Below are 23,678 nucleotides of genomic sequence, written 5' to 3'. Positions count from 1 at the left end.
CTTTTCTTTGAGGAGACCCTAGGAATCTCTAAGAAATCTAAACTTTCTATAAGTGATTTTCCTCAGGGCTTTAAGATAGTGGAATAAAGAGGTAGGCTTTTGGGGAAGAAAAATGTTTGATCCAGTCCATAAACATGGGTACAAGAATGAAGAGATCCTAGTAAGAGAGAAAAATAGTGTCCCAGCCCCACCTTGGATGTGATTATGTATGTTGTCATGCTAAAAGTAATGAACTGATTATTTCATTAAATCATAACCATGAGATACATCATGGGGCAATGGATAGAGCCAGTCCCAGAGCCAAAACAGCCTGAATTCTAGTACTTTCTGTAACACATAATACACACATCATTTAACCTCTCAGTATTCTAGGTGATTCTTCAAAACTATAAATTTTAGAGAAGATGCTGAGTTTCATTAGTAGGAATTTCATTACTAAGGCTTTCAGTGGTATAGGTAATACCTTGGTGAAGGAACTTTTTTCTCCTGTAGACATGAGAACAGATGCCAAAAAACTGAATTTTTTTCAATGAGCAAACTGTTGTAATAGCAAATTATTTTTATTTGCAGTGACTGCAAAAGTTATTCAATTTTTTAAACATTAGAATTGTTTGGCAGTTTAGATAATCAAAACTGGCAAACAAATATTCAGGTATATATGTGCATGTATACATATACATGAACAAATAGCCATTTTAAAATAAAATGCAGATATAATAAACACATATTTTTGTATTCTATATACTTAAGAAGAAATTTTTTATTTAAAATTTAAACTTTAGATTTCAGCATGTCTTTTAAACCATATAAGCTATGTGATTCTATACTATTTATGACTAGAAAATTACTTGAAATCATTTTAAAATTTAGAGCCTCTTTTCTCATCAGAGCTCATGTAAAAATCCCACATATATCACTGGGAGAAAAGTCTAAGATTATGTAATTGCATTTCAAGATCTAGGGTTTCATAGAGAAAAACCTAGTAACATTTTAGTAGAATGATAAAAAGTGGTTAGTTTTCATGTCCTAACAAAGTGAAAAATGTAAAAGAAGTTCCAGATTTTATTTGCTACATCAATATGCAAATACATTTATTATAAATTGAATTTCATTTAAATTAAAATGAAAAGGCAACACTATTTCTTTAATATGGTTCATTAACCCTGTTCACACTGAGTTACTGATGCTCAGTAGGAGTTTGCCAACGTCAGTTATAGTCAACCCTTGATGATTATAGGGGATTTAATTATAATTGAAAATGAAAAAAAGGACTAAATCTAATCCGAAAATCAATTTTGCATAGAATTTAATAATAGCTATAAGTTAAAAATTCCATGTCTACTAAATGAAAAATCTTACCTCTAGGAAATAAACTTTAGGTCTCATGATCAAGAACCATAGTAATAGTAAATGCTTCTGGCTGACCCTGTCTGTTACTGACAGAGGAAAACATCTAAGGGAAGTATGTACATTTTCAAATAAATGTAGTAATACCTAACAAAAGAAATCAAGAGATACCCCCAAACTGCTATAATACATCAAAGTTCTCTCCTCTTTTCCTCTTGTATCTAGAAAGAGTTTCTCCCTCCTCTTCCTTATGCAGGCATGCTCCCATATATATATAGTTACTCCTTTATAGGCCCATGCTCTGGTACCTGCTGTGAAATGTATGAATGATAACCTTTATGGTAACCTGTGAAGGTAAAACAGCTCAGTAATGGTTTATCTCTCAAATGATTCTTCTGTGTTTTTCTTGAACACCAACGGCAACAAACTGAGGGAAAAAGTCAGTGAGTTTCATTACATTTCCTAGCTTAGTCTGAAGGTACATGTAAAGTGTCATGAATTTCAAACTATAGGTTTTATATGATCAGTACCTCTGAATATCTTATTGCAGTTAGGCAATATTAAAGAGCTGTGTACAGATACTTTGAATAGGTAAAAATTATTCACATATGTACCGGTATCTATATTTCTTGTTCCAAGTTCTAAGAAAAGAATATCTTTTATTTTAAAATTTACCCTTTTCTGAACTCAGAAATTAGAAATTTAGGCTAATGAAGTTGGGTTCATGGAGGGAGGAGTGAAGGAAATCAGATTCCTAGTCAGAAGTCAGAAGTTCTAACCAAGGAACAGATATATCCTGAATAATACAACTTTATTATTATTATTATTATTTTAATTTGAGAAACATCAGCTTTTTAATTAAAAGAAAATTCCACCCCTTCTATGGCATAATGCAAGCTAACAAACAACCTTTCCACTTTCTATCCCCCCCCCCATTTTTTTCTGGGTTATGCCCAGGGGATGAGGCACTTACTGATGTCTGAGAATCTCATTCACACTGATCAGTGTAACACTAGTAATAATGTAACTATATTGTAGCACTAAATTGAAGGAAGCAGCAGATCGTTCACTTGAAAACACGACCTTATAATTTAAACAAAAGGTTTCAAAAAAAATGAAAGTGGGTCTTAAATGCAGTTTAATCAGTCAGGCGAGAGATGTCTAATGAAGCTGCCAGACAGATTTGTAACCAGGCTGTCACTTCACCCATCATGTTTACAGCCTCCAGTAGTGAGATTAGTACTGTGTGAAGGCACAAAGTCTGTCAAAATTTCAGTCTTCTCCACTGTGATGGCTGTAAGTTTTGATAGTTTGACAAATTATTTTGTTGTGCTGTCCAGAATTCAGGAGACTTGACATGCTAGAATTTAGTTTCTCATCTCTCCTTGAAAAGAGTTTAGAGAGCATAATATTAGATATAATCAAGGTAGAAACATAGAATAAGTGGGGAAGAAGGTAAAATTATTTTAACACTCCCTCATCTCTAATGTCATTGACGGTCTACGTGGAGAAAGCATCAGTCTAACCAGCATTTTAGCTAAAACTTTTTCCAAAGATTTTTAATTAAAAAAAAACTAACTCTTATTGTTTTTACAACATAGTTGTTGTTATCTATTTTGCTTCCAATTTAAAATTATATTTTATTGCTTTAATCTCCTGAAAAATTTTGAAAATGAGTTTGGAAAGTGGTCGACTTTCTTGGGTAGGGATTTGCTAAATCCAGAAGAAAACAGATGCATCTTCATGGTCCATATATACTCTACAGGAATGCTGCTATCTTTAAAGACTTAGAAATCATTAATAATTGGTATCAAAAGTATGTATACGTGTCAGAGACCCCTTTTAGGAAGAAAAGACTTCAGAACTGAAGGATTATTTGGTTCCTATTTAGTAGAAAGCTGCCCAACTCAGAAGTTGAAAGGAAACTAACCTTTTTATTGTTATTTACATAGATTCTTCATTTACACACTGCAAATTTTGCATAAGAAAATAAGGACTTTCTGAATAAAGCACCAGCCCTAGAGTCAGAAGAACCTGAGTTCAAATATAGCCTCAGGCACTTAACACTTACTAGCTGTGTGAACTTGGGCAAGTCACAACCCCAGTTGCCCTGCCTTGCCCCCTCCAAAACAGAGACCAAAAAAAAAAAAAAAAAGAAAATATGGACTTTATTCATTGTCTTTTTAATGGGCTCAGAATTAAATGAAAGAGAATGATAACTCTGAAAGACAAGGTTCATTTTCTTGATGTTAGCTAAACACAGTCATAAAGAAAATATTGCTTCATTATTATTTTAGAGCAGCAAAACTATCCATTTTATCTTATTACTGTAATAAAGACTCAGTTCTACCTTTTAGTCATTTCATGCCTTAAACATAAGGTTTTTCATTGTTTTGTAAATCAGAATTTGTCATATTTATCAGAACTACTAGAGAAATCCTATCCAGATATATCTTCTTACTGCCACATGTCTTCTTGACCAGTTAAAAAGCATCATTCTTCAAAATTTATTCTATTTGACAATATTAAATTCCGTTTTACTAGAATAGCTATCACAATTATTTTTTGAGAATTTGTAAAATGTGTCTTCAAAGTTTTCTCCTTCCCTCAAACCACTCTGTAATTGCCTTGTTGTGATTACAATTTTCCATTCACTGCTGTTTTCTATGGAAGCCCCAGGAAAGAGTTCCTAAAAATTAAATTTCATGCTTGCATGTGTTTCTGTGATCTTCAGTGTGTATGATCTCTGAGTGGAAAACTTCTCTAAAAATAAATGGATTACCCTTTTTACTACACTGTCTGATGTCTCTTCAGTAGATAGCAAGGCTGCTTTGTGATCTCTAACCCACCACAATTGAAATGACAAGCATTGAAATGAAAGCCTCATGGTGGCGCCCTCTGCCTTTGCTGCCCCTTTCGTAGTGTGGTTGGGTTTGCTCTATGGAGGACCCACTTTTCCTTCTGCAAATGAATGAATCACTTGGTGCCAAAAGACCCACATCTGACCTTTTATAACCTGCATTGTAAATATCAACATCCCTTGGTTTATTGGAAATACTAATGTGTCTCTCCTAATAAAACTGTCTCTCTAGCATTGCTGTTTTCTAGCACAGTATCATTTTCCCAGTGGGCATCTTTCAGCTGGAATTTTAAAGGAAACTAAGTTTGCTTGAGCTTTTGAATTTGGAGCAAATTCATGGAATTGTGGTTAAGAAACAATGAAAAGGTACAAGACTTTAAGAGATGGGGATTGTTTTAAAGTATGCAAAGGAAGTAAATTTCCCAATGTTTAGTCATTTCAGTTATGGTCAAATGCTCCTAAAAGTTTTTTTTATTATGACCATATTTTAATTACATTGAGGTGCTTTACTTGAATAACCTCCCCTATAATTAGATAGCAAACACAAATAAACAAATATAGTCAGTCTTTTATTTAACAAGACAACTGACTAATAATGTAGTGGTTCTTCTCAGGAGAGACACATTAATGCCAATTATAGTCTCTAAAAGATCTCCTTCCAAAGGGTCCAATAGACTAATTTATAGAGAGAAAGAAGACAATACATTCAGAACAGCCCTGGAATTATAGTGACATATACCATCAATTCTTTAATTTGTAATCAAAAAAAGAAGCAGGACAAAAAAAAAAAAAAAACTCCAAACTAGAAACTCAATATTAACAAACTAGCTTTGAATTAAAGTCATTGACTAGAAAACAAGACTGTTTCATTTATTGAAGAAACATTTGGAATTGCCTCAGTGGGCTGCTTCAGAAGAACTATGACTTCCCTCATTCATGCATTGGTGACCTTTGAGAGAGCAATTTCAGAAGAGTAGTAGGTACCAAAGCCAGATTGCAAAGAATTAAAGAGAAAATGGAACTGCTTGTTTGCCTTTGTGTGGCTAAATCATGCACTTATTTCAGTTCAACTCATGTCAACAAATATTAAGTACCTGCTATGTGCTGAAGGACGAAAAACTAAAGCTAAGTAAGATCAAATGAGTTAACATATGTAAAGTGCTTTGCAAACCTTTGAATGCTATATAAATGCTAGCTTTTATTATGATTACCATGAGACATGGTGTTTCCATTTTACAATAGTAAACTCAATACTATAGTAGTATTTGTGACACATGCAAAAATAATGAAATGTGACAATACATGTAAAACATTTTGTAAATGTTATATTAGAAATCAGCTATCATAGTATTATTATTATACCAAACAGAATATGAGAGTGAGACATGCAGTTAAGATGGTAACATGAAAAATTATTAGAAAAGCCTAACTTTGAGTTACACTATGGTAAAGATTTAAAAAGTACACCAGCTTTATAATAATAATCAAACAATTCAAAGAGAAACAATAGTAAGAAACTTCATCTAGGCCAAGACTACACAAAAAAAAAATGGTCTGAGGCCTTCAGGCATTGTAAAAGGAATCCCACCAGGGAAAGCTAGCAGAAACACAGGTAAATAGACCAGATGCCTTCCCAGTGTTCTGACCACAGATGTTTCAGGGGCTTCTACAGCCTGCATTTTTTTTTTTACTGTCTAAGGGCTAGAAATCCCAGCTTGTTCAGCTGAGGGGCTTCAAGGGAGTCTGAAATCTTCAGCACTCAGGATGCAGATGTTCCAAGGGGCAAGGAGTGCTTTGACTGGGATGCATCAATGGTGGATGGAAATCCATAGTGTTCTGACCAAAGGCACTAAAGACAGAAAAAAAAAATCTAAAGGATGAAAGGCACTAAAAAAAGAGTATGCTTTAAGATGGTCTGTGCTCTGATCTGGAGTGATCCAGGGGTGCCTGAAGACTATCGCAGTTTTGCCTAGATAATCCAGGGTGTCCTAAAGTTTGCCAAAAAAAAAGAGGTGAAACTTAGTGGCAAGAGTCCAGAAAATTAAGGTCAGGACCATCCAAGAGTGCAAGAGTGGCAGAACTTGGCCTTGGCACAAAATCATAGTTCACTAACTGAGAGGGGAGATATGAGTAAACAGAAGATACTCAACATGAGGAAGAAAACCTTTGAATATTTCAGAAGAAAGTAATGCCACAATATGTACGTGGAGAGCATCAGGAAAACATAGATTGGCCACAGGTACTCCAGAAATGAACTAAGGGACAAAAAAGAAATTATTAGAGAAATAAGAGGGGTGGCTCTGGAGTCAGGAGGACCTGAGTTCAAATTTGGCTTCAGACACTTAACACTTACTAGCCATGTGACTTTGGGCAAGTCACTTAACTGCAATTGCCCTGCCTTCCCCCCTCAAAAAGAAAAAAAAGAGAAAGAAAGAAAGAAGAGCTCTGGAGAAAAGAATTACAAGGAGAATAAAAAGTGAAGGTGGAAAATTTTATAGAAATAACAGACTATATGAAAATTTGAATGGATCAATCAGGAGAATTATGCCAGGAATCAACAATAAATATTAGAAGAAAATCAAAATTCTCAAGAAAAAAAAAGTGAAAGGCAGTGGGGAGGAGTCAATAGAGAGCTGAACTAGTCTCAAAGCCAGGAAGATCTGGGTTCAAGTTTTATTCTGATACATACCAGCTATGTGACCCTGGGCAACTCATTTAATTAATCAGTGCTCTAAGCAGCTCTCTAAGCCCAAATTGCACAAAGGTGTGTCAACCTGATTGCTAAAGAGAGTTTTCTCAGCCAGGAATTCCTGATAAAATAAAATAATAGCTCTATTATTGTCTTCTATCTCTATTATAAAATACAACTGACCTGGAAAAGTGTCTCTGGCTTAAAGAATTGTTCCAGTATGAGAGAGACATTCCACCAGTACAGCATTTATTCCATTTATTTGCTTATTCTTTTTTTTTCATCGAGAACAGTTTCTTATTAAGTATAGTTCAGTGGGGGAAGTTAGAGAAGCAATATGACTGAAAGCAAAAGAAATGTTGTGAACAGAGAAACATGGAAGAGGTGGAGGAAAAGGGAGGAATTGGTAGAAAATTTGTTTAGCTGCTCTTGAATGAGTTGGTTGATCTGGTCTGGCATTGCACAAGGTTCTAGGGGCAGGCAGGTAGGGCTTGAGGACTTTGATGAAGACTTGTAGCAGGAGCAAGGAAAGCTTGTCATGTCACTAAAATTTTTTTTAGTTGCTTTTAAATGAGGGAGGGTGCCTCTGGGGACTCAGAGGGCTCCTGGGATTACTCTTTAGGGGGGTTTTCTACCTTTGTCTTAAAGCAACCAGCTTTAAGTTCCCAAAGGAAACATTAAATTGAAAACTCTCAGAAATGTCAAAACTAAACCCCCAATATTCCAGGTTAAAAAAGAATACTGAAAGCAGACAGTAAGATAAGGTTTAAGTGCCAAGCAATCACAGTCAGAATCACACAAGACTTGGCAGCAATTACTATAAAGGAGACATTATCTTAGCATATGATATTACAAAAGACAAAAGATTTCAAGCAAACTTACAACTAAAAATAGCATGTTCTGCAAGACTGAGTGTGATCTGAAAGTGGGGAGGGGGAAAAAACTTTTAATGGACTAGAGAATTTGAAAGTATTCTTGAAAAAAGGCCAGAATTAAGTGGAAACTGAAATACAAATACAGGAATGAAGAGAAATGTAAATACATTTTAGTAGTTGGAAAGGGATAAAAATAAGGAAATGTTACACTCTAACATGGGAAGAGATATGTCCCTTCAAATATCATGTCTTCAATGGTTAAAGAGTAAGTTAAATAAAAGAAACATAGGGCTTGAGGTGGGGGAGGGTAGTAGTTCTATTCTGTTTTGAAGGTCTTAAGTGAGGAAAGAAAAGGAAGGGAAAAGGAATACACTAAGGAAAAAATAAAGAAAGAGGAAGGGCTTCCTATTACTCATATGAATAGATATCCCATGAACCTTAAGGAAGGTTAGACACACACACACACACACACACACACACACACCACACACACACACACACATACAGAAGTATGTTAAATGGAATAGAAAGAAGAGAAGGGAAAGTTTATGAGGGAAGGGAAAGTCAAGGAAGGGTCATGAGCAAAATAAGCTTAATCTTTGAAGGGTCAAATGAGAAGTAGGGAGTTTAAAAAAAGAAAGTATAAGAACAAGTGATCAATTAGTGTCTAGGCAAGATAAGAGTAGTAGAATGAAAAAAAGATTGCTTCAATTATAGAGTTGGTGTTGATTACACTGGTACATTTAAAAAAAAATTAAAACAGAGATAAAAGAGGAAAAGAGGTAAAATTATATAATGAAAGTAAACACACAATTAACAAGCATAATAATTTTGAATGTGAATGAGATGGAATTTACCCATATGATAGAAGAGGATATCATAACAAATTAGAAAATGGGATGCAGTAAAATATTGTTCATAAGAAACATACTTGAAACATAATGATTCACACAGAGTAAAATGAAGGATAGGGAGAGAATGTATTATGCTTCCAGTAAACTAAAACAGCAAAGGAGGCAGCCATTATTTAGACAAGGCAACAACAAAAATAGACATGGTTAAAAGAGATGGACGTGGAAACTATATTATGCTTAGATGTCATATAAAATAAAATAAAATAAATCTGCACTTGATGGCATAGAATTTAACTTGTTAAGTGGAAAGTTAATCAAACTTAAAAAAAATAGACAACACATTATAATAGTTGGGGGCTGCAATATGTTCCTTTCAGACACAGACAAATCTAATAGAAAGATTAATATGAAAAGAGTTGAAGACCTGAATAAGATTTTAGATAAGTTAGAAATAATAGATTCCTGGTAATTCATGAATGTGAATACATGTAAAAGAGTATCCATATAAATGAACCATGTGTATCAACTACAAAATAGTCATTTGTTAGGGTATAAAACATTCACAAACATATTCAGAAAAGCAGAAATAGTAAAAAAAAAAAAAAACCTTTACTGATCATAATGCTATAAAATTACAATTAAATAAAAGATTTTTTAATGAAGACTTCCAAGGAAAATAAGGACTACATTACTTAAAGAATTGGTGGGTCAAAACATATTAGAAAGAATTGACAATTTCATAAAAGATAATGACAATAAAATAGCATATCATAATTTTGAGAATATAATCAAATGCAGTACAGAGAAAATGAATATTTCTAAATACTTTCCTCCTCAAAAGAGAGAAATTATAAATCATTCATGTACACAACTAAAAATAATTGGTAAATGTCAATCTTGAATTAAACACTAAAATAGAAAATCTGAAAATCAAAGAAGAAATAAACAATTAAAAGCAAAAAAATCCACACTGAAATGAGAAACAAAACTAGAAACTCTTTTTAAAAGATTAATAAAATTTATTAAACTGTTGACTGATTTTGATTTTAAAAGAAGAAAGGAAAATCTAATTGTTAATATCAAAAAAGGAAAATTTACAACAAATACAAAAAAATATAAAAACTAGAAACTTTTGTCTAAATATGCCAATAAAACATATAACTTAAAGGAAATAGATATTTTCAAGAATATAAAATACTTCAAATATTAGAGCAAATATAGATAATTGAAGGAATCTAATCTAATCTTTTTTCTTAGAAAAAGAAATTAAAGTGATAAATGAATTCTCAAAGATAAAATACAAAAAGACAAAGAGATTTACTAGTGAATTTTATCAAGCATTTAAATAATAATTAATTACAAGATTACAAAAACTAATAGAAATGGGAAAGTAAGAAATCCTACCAAATTCCTTCCATTAAACAAATATGTTCTTGATATTTAAAAACAAGATGAAATAAGAAAAGGAAAACTATAGGCCAGTATCTCTAATGAATATTGATAGAGAAATATTGAGTGTATTTGTAAACAGAGCTACAGTGATATATTCAAAAGATTGTGCCATAAAACCAGGTTAAATTTTTACCAGGAATGGAGAATTGACTTAATATTTGGAAAACAACATACTATATTTTTAAACATTGAATGATTATATCAATAAATGAGTATAATTTTTTTTTTTTACAAAACACCATAGCTATTTCTGTTAAAAATGCAAAAAAAGGGGGGGAAAATCAACTACACAGATATATATGGACCTTTCATTCAGCAAATGGCAAGAGCAGCATTATCTGTAATGGAGAAATGCTAAAAACAAACAAACAAAAAGTCCCACAAAAACAAACTTTGAAATAAGATCAGGTGAAAATCAAGGATGCCTGCTGTCTCCATTATTATTATATATAGTTCTACAAATACTAGCAACAATAAGATAAGAAAAAGAATGACAGAATAAGCATAGGTGAATAGGAATTTTTTTTTTTGGCAATGATATTATTGATCTTCTTAAGGAACCTTAGTGTTCGAGTAAAAATTAATTTAAATAATTTAAGCTTAAATAACCTAGCAGATTATATTATTTAAACACACAAATCACCACCTTTTTTATATATTGTCAACAAAACCCAACAAGCAATTGAAAGAAAAATTCTAGTCAGAATAAGTACAGAATGTATGAAATATTTAAGAGAATGTCAACTAAGATATACACAGGAAATACAAGAATACAACTATAAAACACTCTTTATAGAAATAAGGACGTCATAAAACTATTAATTGCTCTTGATTTGTCCATAAGAAAATCAATAATACTACCAAAATTCATTTACTTATTCAATGACATAAGAAACAAATTACTAAAGAGTTACTTTGTAGAACTAAACAATTATATCGAACTATAAAAATAATAATATAATTAATTTGTAGGAACAAAAATTCACAGATCTCTAGGGGGAATTTTTTTTAAAGTTGTGATGAAGAGGAACTAGTAGTAATACATCCCAAACTACATACAACAATGTAGATGATTGATCTCTGGAAAAAAATAGCTAACCAAGATTCAGAAGCAAACAACCATAGTAGCATAGTGTTTGATAAACCCAAAGACTCCACTGTAGTAAGGAGATTCAGTGTTTGATAAAAAACTGCTATGAAAATAGAAAATCAATCAGCAAGAAATTAAGTTTAAATTAGTAGTGTCAAACTCAAATAGAAACAGATCCCTACAAGCTTAGAAAACATAGACTTAGAATACCATAAATCAATATTACCAATGTTGTGTTTTGCTTTTGTTACACATTTCACTATTATGTTTTGGGTTTTTTTCTTTTTTTGCCTTTTTGGAAGGCAATTGAGGTTAAGTAACTTGCCCAAGGTTACATGGCTAGTTTATTTTTTGTGTGGGTGTTAAGTGTCTGAGGCCCTAACCGAACTCGGTCCTTCTGACCCCAGGGCCAGTGCTTTTACTCACTGCGCCACCTAGCTGCCCCTCCTGATTATGTTTTAATCTAGTTTGACAGCACTTGGAAGTTTTGTGGGTAGCCCATGGACCTTGAGCTTGACACTTCTGGTTTTGACCAATAGCTTACATCATATAATATAATAAACTCTGAATGAATTCATGACAACCTAACAATAAAAGATTACATAGTAAACAATTAGAGGATCAGGAAATAACTTTTGGGAGGGAAAAGTTCTGGACCAAACAAAAGGGATAGAGGAGGTATCATTGATCTGGAGAGATAAAATGGACAATTTTGATTACATAAAATTGAAATGTTTTTCACAAACAAAATCAACTCAATGAAAATCAACATTGATAAAGTTAATTTTGGAAATTCTTTCTAGAATGTTTCTCTGATAATGGTTTGATGTCCAAGGCATATAAAGAAATGATTCAATTTACAAGAACAAAAGACATTCCCCAGAAGAACAATGGTCAAAGGCTATGCACATGCAATTCTCAAGGGAAGAAAAACAAGCTATCAACAATATGACAATTGCTCCAAATCATTAATAGTAAGAGACCAATTCAAATTTTAAAAACTCTTAAGTTTTTACCTCATACCCATCCAATTGGCAAAGAAGGAAAATGAAGTTGTTTGAGAAATTATGTAAGCATAATGGATGAAAGGACTCAATAAATCAATGAATGAAAGAATAAATTAAAAATGTACTATTGTTTAAACTCTGCATTGGTTCAGCCATTCTGGAAAGCAATTTGGTGAACAAAAGTCATTAATTGTATGTATCCTTTGAACCAGCAATATCATTATGGCAAAAAAATAAACAGAGAAAATAGACTCATCTGTACAAAAATATTCACAGAAGTCCTTTTTTCATGGTCAGAAAGAACTGAGAGCCAAGGAAGTTTCCATCAGTAGGGATATGAGTGAAGAAATTATTGTTTGTGGATGTAATGGAATATTACTGTGCCATAAGAAATAACAATAGAGATGGATTTTAAAAATGTGTAAATTGACATAGGATAAAATGGGTAGAACAAAGTGAATAATTTCTACGGTTACAGGGGAAACAAAACACAACACAAAAAATTGCAAATAAAAACAATTCTCATTTACTTTTTGTTGTTGTTTGCCCATTGTTCTCAAAGAGGCCATGACATCAGGAAGATGATGTCATGACTTGCAAATGAACTGCATTTAAGTGAGGGAGGACTGTGAAAAGTCACCAGCCTCATTTTCTCCTTTGGAGCCATCTGGTTAGAGTTGCAAGGTAGATCAGGATGACTGGAAATGGCCCCTTCATTTACTTAAGATCAATACAATAACCAACTATGACTCTAGAATACCAAAACAAATAATACTTCCCACCTCATGACAGAAGAGTTGACTAGGGTTATAGAATAAAAGGTTTTTTGCATTTTTCCCCCCAGACATGGCCAGTTTAGGGAGATTAGTGATAACAATGGCCCTGAAAATGTCAATGAAACATTTGATTAAAATGTCCAAAAGAGAACAGAAGTGAATTCAGAAACAAACAGGAAAACTTTGGATCTAACATGAATTTATAACATACTTTTTAAAAAAAAAAAGTTGCTTGTAATAGAGATTTGTGCTCTCATATTCAGTTCTCTCTTTTTTTGTTGTTCTTTTTTATGTATAGAAATGTTCATATTTGTGATGTCTGTCAAGTACAGTGTCACCTGTAACTGTCACTGAGAAGCAGGACACTTAATGGTTTTCTTTTCTTATGTCTCCCTCCTAACAAGGAGGAATGTCAGACTTAGAAGGAAAATTGCCTGTCAATTTCAGTGGTTAATAAAGTCAGAGAAGAAAAAGTAGTTGAGGCACTTCACCCATTTCAGCAGTCTCTCAGAGAGGAATAATTCAGTCACTTTTCAGCCAGAGCTTTACCAGGTGGAGACCATTTCACTGTCCTTACAGCCACATCAACACAAATGTTTTGATATCAATTTGAATCACACACTCAACTATATGCTCTCTGCCTACCTGAATCACTTTCTTTTTCCATCAGAGTTCTTTCTGTTCCTCTTTACCAAATTTAACACCAAAATGTTCTTGCTGTCTTTATAGCCTCTCATTACCCAGTATTTCCTGGGAGACCTTAGGAGTCCAGATTCTTCATACAACCACATTTCAATTGCTTTCTTTTCTTTTCTTTCCTTTCTTTTTTCCTTTCTTTTCCTTCCTTCTTTATTTCCTTTCTCCCTTCTTCCCTCCTTCTCTCTCTTCCTTCCTTCCTTTTTACTTCTTTCTTTCCTCCCTCCCTCCCTCCATCTCTCTCTTTCTGTCTCTGTCTCTCTTTTTTTCATTTCTCCTTGGCTAGAACACTGAACTGGGAGTCAGAAATACTCAAACCCCATCTCTAATGCTTACCCTGGGCAAGTCACTTAACACTATTTTCTTCAGTTTCCTTATCTGTAAAATAGAGATATTGACTAGCTAATAATTAGTGTGTTCAAGGAACACCAATTTATTGGCAAGAATCTGTCCTGTCATTGAAGGCCCTGATAATAAACTTGGGCATCACATTCTCATTTATTTCTTTAAGCATTCTTTCAAGCTAGGCAGCTTCTCTCAGCTGAAAATTGTATTGATAATTAATAGCTGCAGTTTTCCCAACCTCAGAGATGTTAAACATAGTCAATAGGTAGGTATAGCTCTCACCCAGATATTAGCCCAAACCTGGTGGCGATCATTCCTAGTGAAACTATATGCACAAACTAGGAAAATCAACTGATGTGGTAATATGAATGCAATAGAACACTTAGTTCTATAAGAAATGATGAGCGGGCAGAAAAACATGGAAAGATTTCTATGAACTGGTGCTGAGTGAAGTTAGCAGAACCAGGAGAAAAATGTACACAGTAACAGCAACATTGGTTGGTGAGACCACCAACGTTGATAAGCTTTGCTTTTCTCAGCAATACAATGATCCAAGACAATCCTAAAATACTGGTGATAGAAAATGCTATCCACATCCAGAGAAAGAACTATTGAGTCTGAATGCAGATCAAAGCATACTAGTTTCATTTTTTGTTTTTGTTTTTTCCCTTTTTTTCTGTTTCTTCTTTTACAACATGACTAAAATGGAACTAAGTTTAACATGATTGTATATATATATATATATAATCTATATTAGATTGCTTGCCATCTTGGGGAGAAAGGGGGCAGAAGGGAGGGAGAAAAGTTTGGAATTCAAAATCCTATTAAAAATGAATGCTGAAAACTGTATTTACATGTAATTAGAAAAAATGAAATACTATTTACAAAAAAAGAGAAAGCTCAACTAGAATTTTTGCTCTGGTCTCAGTGCCCTACAATGTGTGGATGAAACATTAAGGTTATTTCCTTGTTAGTAACCTCCCCTTGAGGGTTGCAAAGTGTTGGTAAATCATTGGTAAAGTCTCAATTTCTTGATGCCAGCCAAAAGAACATCTTGAGCAGTGTGTTTTCAAAGACCTTGCCTTGATTCAAATACCTCCTGGAGGATAAGTCCATACACAATGCAATACTTATCCCACAATACTTTAATGGCCATGGAAGCTTTCTGATTCCTATAGATATGTCTTATAAAATGATTAGTTACTGCATTATATTATCTTCTTCCAGAGATTAGAAGTCAAAACAATCCAAGTTCCCAAGGTTTGTTAGCATTTTCCATATTTGCAGCACAATTATTAGTACTTTGCATTCAATATTTTTCATATTTCTTTCTGTCTTCTGAAGCCACATTGTGCTAGCAAAGTCTATTTTTTTTTTTTTACAAATGGTAAGGTCTTTTCTTGATCCATATGTTCCAATGTAGCATATAATTTTTTTTCTTTTGAATGAGATGCACTGGAGAACACCAACGACTTCCTGGTCCCAGGTGGGAACTCACTGACAGTCTGGCATAGCACTTCATTGTGTAACTCTAAATTATGCCACTGTCTCAGCAGTAAGGGGCTTTCAAGGGAATGGCACTCGAGTCCTTTGGCAGCACCATTTTACTCCATGGTTTGTTCATTTCTCATAGTGTTTTATCAATCATCTGCTGTTTTCCAGTCATTCAAAGACAATGGAAGCACTGAAGGCTAGCTGAGTAAACGACGTTCCCTTATACTACTTCCATGCTGTATAGTGGAGATCCCAAACTTTTAGTTGTGTTACCATTTGTTTGCAATCAAGGTCCTTGGATATGACATACAGTTTTTATTCCTTTAGGTGTTGGCATAGCTCTGGAGTCCCATGGACTTCTAGATAGGGCATCTTCATCCATGTTAGTCTTTCCTGGACTGTAATGAATGCTGATTTAATTCATAGTTGGCTAGTGATCTCTGGAAAGCAGTGTTTGGCCTTACAAATGGTGAGAGTATATTAATCATTTGTTGTCTGTCCAAACTGGAAACTTTGCTACTTACACATAGGTATCTAATATCTTACTTACAGCTCACTTCACAGAGAACTAGTTAATGAATGAAGTAAAGAGGCTTGCCCCTACTCAGGTCTCTTTGGTCAATGTGAGTTGTTTCTGGTGACATTTATTCTCTTGGCATAAGACTACTCCAAACTGGCATATGGATCAGGTCAAAAGGCTAGTTCCAGTCTACAAAAGCTAACACCCATTGATTTGTGAAGCAATAAGTCCTTCAAATCTTACTCTCATGTATTTAAGTATTAGTCTCTAAAGGGATTGTGGGTTTTAAGACAATTTTTGCATTTCTTTTACTCTGCTTCTGTGCTTTTGTAATCATATATGTTTGAGCACAATCTAGTGGAAGAAACTGAAGTGAACGCAGGAAATGCAAGATTTACACTAGTACTACTTCACCTGGAAGTCCACATTAGAGAAATTCTGCAACCTAACATGGGAAAGAGAAGTCTCCTTATGTAAATTGATCCTCACATAAATTCCTTATAGTTTGATGCCTACCTACCTGTTCCATAACAGTCCCAGTGCATAGACATGAAACACAGATGAAGACTCAGGTACACAAAATTGGCAAAAGACATTATCAAAGTAGGTGGGAATTCCTGCTTCTCAACTCCTGGATCAATCTCCTGGACCACAAATGTGAGCTCATTCTTTTGTAGTGATCACCAAGTTCTCCCTTCTAAAAACCTTCATCTGGGAGCCCTTTAGGTCCCTCTCTGAGGTCACATACATTGCAGAAATCACAAATGCAAGCTTCATCTGCCTGTCCAGTGAAAAGATTTATTTTCTGTATTTGCACTGACATCTATAGTGAGTAGACCTGTTCTTCATTTCCTTAGAACTAAATCCAGGGACTGTCTTATTTTAATGCTCTAAAAAGGAAAAGACTACTTATGTTTCCAGAATTAATGCTGAGGAAAGGAACTAAATAGCAATGTTGATGAATTTAGGTAGAGAGGAGGAAGTCTCAAGAAAACATCAATGAGTTTCTTTAGGTGAAAGTTACACCATTGAATCCAATCCCATTAAAACAAGTTGTGAAAAAATGAAGTTTCCATGCTGTTAAAGCTGCTTTTATGTGGCGTTCAGGCTCTGCACGCTGTGGACGTATTTTGTGAGGCTTTATTCCCCAAATCAAGCATGTGCTAGGGTAAACCTCGCATCTCCTGGCTTCACTTCAGTTTCTTCCAAGAGAAACACCTGCCAACTCAATCTCTCCCTGAATAAGAGACACTGAAGCCTTTATGGGGGAAAAATGAAAATTTTAATCAAGCCTGGTTTTATAAATACCTATGACTCATTGTGCAGCACTCACTGCAGAAAACTGACAGCAGGAAGTAGAAGGCTGACCTAGTTTGAGCCAGAACAAAGGTAGGATTTACTTTTTTAGTGGTTGTAAATTTTTCTTCTTTAGTAAGGGAGGAGGATTTAATGAACATTAGAGCTTAGGGAACCTGGAGGTTGATAACTTGAGTGTGGAGCCAGGCTTTCTTTGTGTTCAGGCTTCTCCATGAAGCCCAGTCATCAAGCCTCAGCTACAACCTTCAGAATCCTTCGCTGTTGAGTGAAGTGTCCAACTCCCTTAACCTTTGACCCAAGCTGCGTTTGAACCTTCATCTTTAGGAAATAAGTTTTGAACATTAAGGCACTATAGACTTCAAAGACTTCATGATTTATATTCAATTTTTTAGTAAAGACATTAGATCTCTTTTCTTGGACAAGTATCTGAAATGAAAGCTGGTTGTGCTAATTCTAGCAGTGATGGGGCTAGATGAAGAATTGTAATAGTGCAAGGAATAAATGTATATATAGGCCTGGACCAGTTTCCAAAGGCCCCTCCCTGCTACACTTACCAAAACCCCCGAATTTTACAAATATCAGTATTTCTGAAATTTTTGTGCTGTCCTATCTTCTTTTTCTGCCTCTGCTACACCCTTTGGATCATTTTAGGGATGCTGAATACTCTTTAAGGAATAGTCCTTTACTCCTAGAACGAATATATAGAGCAGATAGACTAAATTATATCCTTTCAAAGGGCAAAACTTGGTCTAAAAGTTGTAACAACTAGCAGCGTTTAAAAAACAGGTCCGATTTGTAGCCTCATTGCCTGTTTTAATGGACTGCCCTCTAGACTCCCCATTAAATTCATGAAGGATTTGCATTTAACTCTAAGCACATCCAGATGAGACTATGCCTCAAAGAGAACATCTGAAAGGCAAAGTAAGTCTGAGAGGATTAATACAGAATAAAACCCAGATTAAATCAAATAACTAAAGAAAAATTAGTAGAGAGGACAAGAAAGGTTCAAATGTCTACAACACACTTACCTACCTCGCTATATTGAACAAGAGAAAAAAGGGAGCATAACTTGACAGATTTAAATCAGAGTCCAAAACTAACTTTGATTTATGTTTATGCTTTGTATACTCTTATGGCTTATTCCCCTCATTCTCTTAAATGGGAATTACATTATTTTTATTTGTTCTGTCAGTTAAACTAGTAGAGCAACAAAAATGGTGATAGTCCTTTTGAGTGACTACCCTCTGCTGTTGCTGTAAATGTAGATCTCACATATATTTGTCTATGTAATGTTCTTTCTTTATTACCAATTGTTAGAACTATCTACCTTGCCCCTATGTGTTGGTAGAGCAGCATTGCTAGATGTTATTGTAGGCCATATCCAAAGTCATCAATCCTAAAATGGTTTTTTTTTTAAGTTAGTAAAATATCCATTCCCTGTGCCAAATTCTGCTTTATTGCAAAATCTTGCTTTTCCAGACTGTATTTCTGTGGTGACATGAACAAACAAACAAAAAACCTTGTGAATAATTTATTTTTCAGAACTGAATACTTATTTGTGAATTTTAAATGTAGCAAAAAGGTTTAGATGACATACATGGGTAGTGTGGGAGGGGAGGGAAAAAAAAAAAAACATTTATCTGCTGCCTACTACTTTCCAGGCTCTGTGCTAAGTACAGTTCATTTAATTCTCACAACAACTCGGGGAGGTAGGTACAATTATTATCTCCATTTTACAAATGAGGAAACTGAGGCAAAAGTTGTGACTTGTCCAGGGTCACATAGCTGGTAAGTGTCTGAAGCCAAATTTTAACTCAGGTCTTCCTGACTCTGCTCTACCAGCTGCTTCAGTAAATAACATGCAAATAGAAGGCAATTATGATATATTGCATTGATTTTAACTGAATTGATATGGTAAACTAGAATTTCAAAGCACTCTACATTCAAGCATTTGTCAGATGCTAATTTCTATTATATCTGATTGTGTATATATCTGATCCCCACTCTAGATTAAAAATTTCTATCTGTATATTCTTTAGGCTCAGTATAGAGCATAGTAAATACCTAATAAATACTTAATTCAAAAAAAAAGTTTTCTATGAATTCTAGCAGCTTATAGGCTTGTCCTAAAAAAACAAAAACAAACCACAAGGTAGGAAAGGACCCAAAATTTTCACGTAAGAATGGGTTTGGGGTTCTACCAAAAATGCTGTTCCTCTTCCTTATAGATCTTTATACTCAGTTATTCAGTAAGCTTTAAGCACTGATAATTTATTAAAAAATCCCCAGTCTTCCTCCACATACATAAGAAATAACCTCAGTGAACTGTCCAGAGACTTAGCCCTCCTCACTCAAGAAAAAGTCCTATAAGAATGCCCAAGGTAGTCTTATAAGCTTACATGTTCTATATGAGCACCAGCACTTTCTGGGATGATGTCACACATAGCAAGCTGCAAATCTAGGGACACAGACATGAGGAGGGATGAAAAAAGGGTGCTGATAGCCTCTCATCCTCACACCTATTTTTTAGGTTGCAAGCATCTCATCTACAAGGAGAGAAATGACCATTATTCTATAAGGGAAAACATTTCCACCATGACAATAGCATTTTCAAGGGGGGCAGTATTTTCTGAATCAAATATGTGCCTTTCTAGTTACAAGTCTATATGGCATGCATAAAAAAAATAAAATCAAGAAACCTTATATTATAGCCAAAAAACCCTCCCCCCAAAATGATAATGTTCCTTCTAGTGTTACTATAAACAAAACCATTACTAATTAGGAAAAAATGCTCTAAATGATTATTGATTAGAGAAATGCAAATTAAAACAACCTTGAGATGTTATTTTACACCTATCAGATTGACTAAAATGATAGAAGGGGAAAGTGATAAATGTTGGAGGGGATATGGAAAAATTAGAACACTAATTCATTTTTGGTGGAATTGTGAACTGATACAATAATTTAGATAATAATCTGAAATACACCCAAAGAGTTATTAAATTACCTATACCCTTTGACCCAGAAATACCATCACTTAGTCTATTTCCAAAGATAACTAGGGAAAAAAATAAATGAGCCTATATATATACTATATGTGTGTGTGTGTGTGTGTGTGTGTGTGTGTGTGTGTGTGTGTGTACTCTGAAGGCTCTACCACAGATCAGGCACAAATAGTCCACATAAACATTTAGGATGGAGATTTTCTGCATTTCCTATTTCTTTTTGACCTACTACAATTCTGCTTCACTCATAGAGCACAGCACCTTCTTTGAACTACATCATTTCATGCTGGATGGTCCTTTGCCTGTGTCTCCTATGTCACATAATCAATTCCAAAGTTCTTTGGAGATACCTTAAGAGTGTCCTTGTATTGCTTCTTCTTAGTTTCATGTGAGTGCTTGCCTTGTGTGAGTTCTCCAAAAAGTAGTCTTTTAGACATCAAATGATATGCCCAAGATTGCATAGGTAAGTAATAACGAAGCTTAGATTTATATGAAAGGACTTTAAATTCAGTCTCTCTTCCCCCACTAAATGTTATTTCTATTAGATAACAGACGGGATTATGGGGAGGGGGATTAAAGGAAGAACCAGCTAACTACCGATAGTAGAAATCCCTCCACTGATTCATGATGTCTCTGACAAAATGGAGCCCTCACTTGCCAACTGTCTACATGGTATGACCTATACGGTGCCACTTTTCCACCATGACCCAGGAACTTCATCATCAAGAAATCTCATCATCCTATAAGATAGAATCATTCCTGTTATTCACCACCCTCTGAACCTTTGATTAAAGAGCAAAGCAATGAATGCCAATATCTCCATTTAAGGAGAGGGATTGGCACAGTACTTTCCTCATTTCCCATGTGGTTACACTACTTTTAGACTTCTATGATTTCTCTACCATAACCCTGCCTGTCCTGGATACCTTCCTTTGACCCTCTCCCTTTTCAACTTTCTTTTGTATGTTGTCTTCTGTCTCTTTCTCTGTCTGTCTGTCTATTTTTGTCTCTCTCTGTCTCTGTCTCTATTGTCTCTCCTATCCTCAGCACTTAGCACAGTGTTTGACACAGAGTAGGTGCTTAATAAATGTTTATTGACCATTAACATGTAGCATAGTAGAGGGCAAAGTGTTATAATATTATATATAACCATACTATGCTATGTTACACTATGCTATATGATACTAAATTACTATACTATACAATACTATACTATACTATATTATACTATACTATACTATACTATACTATACTATACTATACTATACTATACTATATCATATATAGCTAGGTGGCACAATGGATAAAGTACCAGGATTGGAGTTGGGAAGACTTGAATTCATATCTAATCTCAGATACTTAATAGTTATATGACCCTAGGTAAGTCACTTAACATCAGTTTCCCCATCTGTAGAATGGGGGTAAACACAGCACCTAACTCCCAGGGATGTTGTGAGAATCAAATAATATAGTATTTGTAAAGTGCTTAGCACGGTGCCTGCCACCCAGTAAAAGTTATTAAATTTTTAAATTTAATATTGTCATTATTTAATTTTATGTTAGATGGTGCAGTGGATAAAGGACCAGGCCTGGAGGTAGGAAGACCTGAGTTCAAATCTGGCCTCAGATACTTATTAACTGTGTAACCCTGGACTAATAACTTAACCCTGTTTGCCTCTGTTTTCTCATCTGTAAAATGAGCTGGAGAAGAAAATGGTAAAGTACACTAGTATCCTTGCCAAGAAAACCCAAAAAGATGTCACAAAGAGTTGGATACATTGGAGGCAGAGCCAAGATGGAGGAGTAAAGGCAGGGACTTGCCTGAACTTTCCCCCAAATCCCTACAAATACCTTCCCAAAAGTGACTCAAAACAAAAAGTTGGACACAACTAAAATGACTGGACTATAAATATATACTATACTATGATATGTTATTCTATACTAATACATAATTATGCTACCTTAGCCAATCCATTTTGTTTCTGGGAAACTCGGTTTCTGCTATTGAAAAATGAAGGGACTAAACTAAGTGTAGTCTTAGGTCTATTACAGGTTCAAAATATTATTCTTTGTAAAGTTCCATTTGTGTGATGGTAATGATAATTTGAAGATCTTCCATGCCCCTTAGTAGACCTAAGGGAATTTGAAGATCTTCCCTGTCCCCTAATAAGCCAAATGGAGTCTGTGGTGGGAGGAGTTTACTGAAGGGTGAAGCAGAGCCCACAAGAAGCTGGGAGTCAGAGCAGTTAGAACTGGAGGGAAGAGAGAACATAACCAAGGAGACAGCTAGGCTTGTGAGTGTTTGTGGGAAGGCTAAAGGATGGTGTGGCTCCCTGTTGTGCTATGGTGTATTAACTTTTTTGTTAACTATGATGGATTTTACTTTCTGGTGTTGGGATTTGGCTCTCTGGTGTCTGAATAAATGTTTTACTTCTGTCTTATATATGGAGAATCTGTTATATTTTGTGATTGAAAACTATGCCAGTATATTTATAGTCACTGTCAGTGCTGTGAATATTGTGTTTGTGCTACACTTTGTTAAAACAAAAACAAAAAGCAATTTTCTCTACCGTAACAGATTTAGAATATTTCTATTTGGCAAACATTTATTGATCACTTATTGTGCAGAAGTCACTCTGCTAAGACAATAAGAGATACAAAGATGCCAAGAATACCACCACCACCCCCAGTCAACCCAATTCAGCAAATTTTTATGAAGTACCCACTTTGTACAGGGCACTGTTCTGGGTGCTAAAGATATAAAGACAGAAAACCAATAAGCTCTGCCTTCAAGGAGCATACAGTGTCCTGGAGAAATAAAATATGCATGCAGGTAAGTAAATACAAAAGGAGAAGTAGTAGTGGATAGAGAAGTAACCTAGAATCAGGAAAACCTATATTCAAATTTAGTCTCTCACACATACTTGCCATAGTACCCTGGGTAAGTAACAACCTCTTGGTTTACCTATTGACTCTCAAAGATAAGTTGGAGAATTGGGGCAGTGATAGAGGGAGTTTACTCACTGGGAATTTTCTACACCAGTGAAACTTCATTGGTGAGGTGGAGTGGGGTAGGGGGGAAGGGCAAACAAGACAAAGTCCTAAAAACTGAGGAGTGGTCCCTAAATTGTGCTTTGAAGGAGATCAGGAATTCTAAAAAATGGAAGCAAGTAAGAATTTGTAAAAGACAGACATAAGAGATAAAATGTGTGAGAAACAACTACAAGAACAATTTAACTGTAAAAGAATATGTGAGGGAGCATAATATGAAATAAGACATGAACTGTGAGAGACACTGTACAGTACTTTATGCTAGATTGAGAATTTTGAAATTTTTTCCATAGGCAATAG

Source organism: Petaurus breviceps, unplaced genomic scaffold, assembly GCF_028583685.1.
Source record: "Petaurus breviceps papuanus isolate PSGF00001 unplaced genomic scaffold, PetGlider_PUasm1.0 189, whole genome shotgun sequence".
Lineage (NCBI taxonomy): Eukaryota > Metazoa > Chordata > Mammalia > Diprotodontia > Petauridae > Petaurus > Petaurus breviceps.
Note: the sequence above shows the minus strand (reverse complement) of the source record.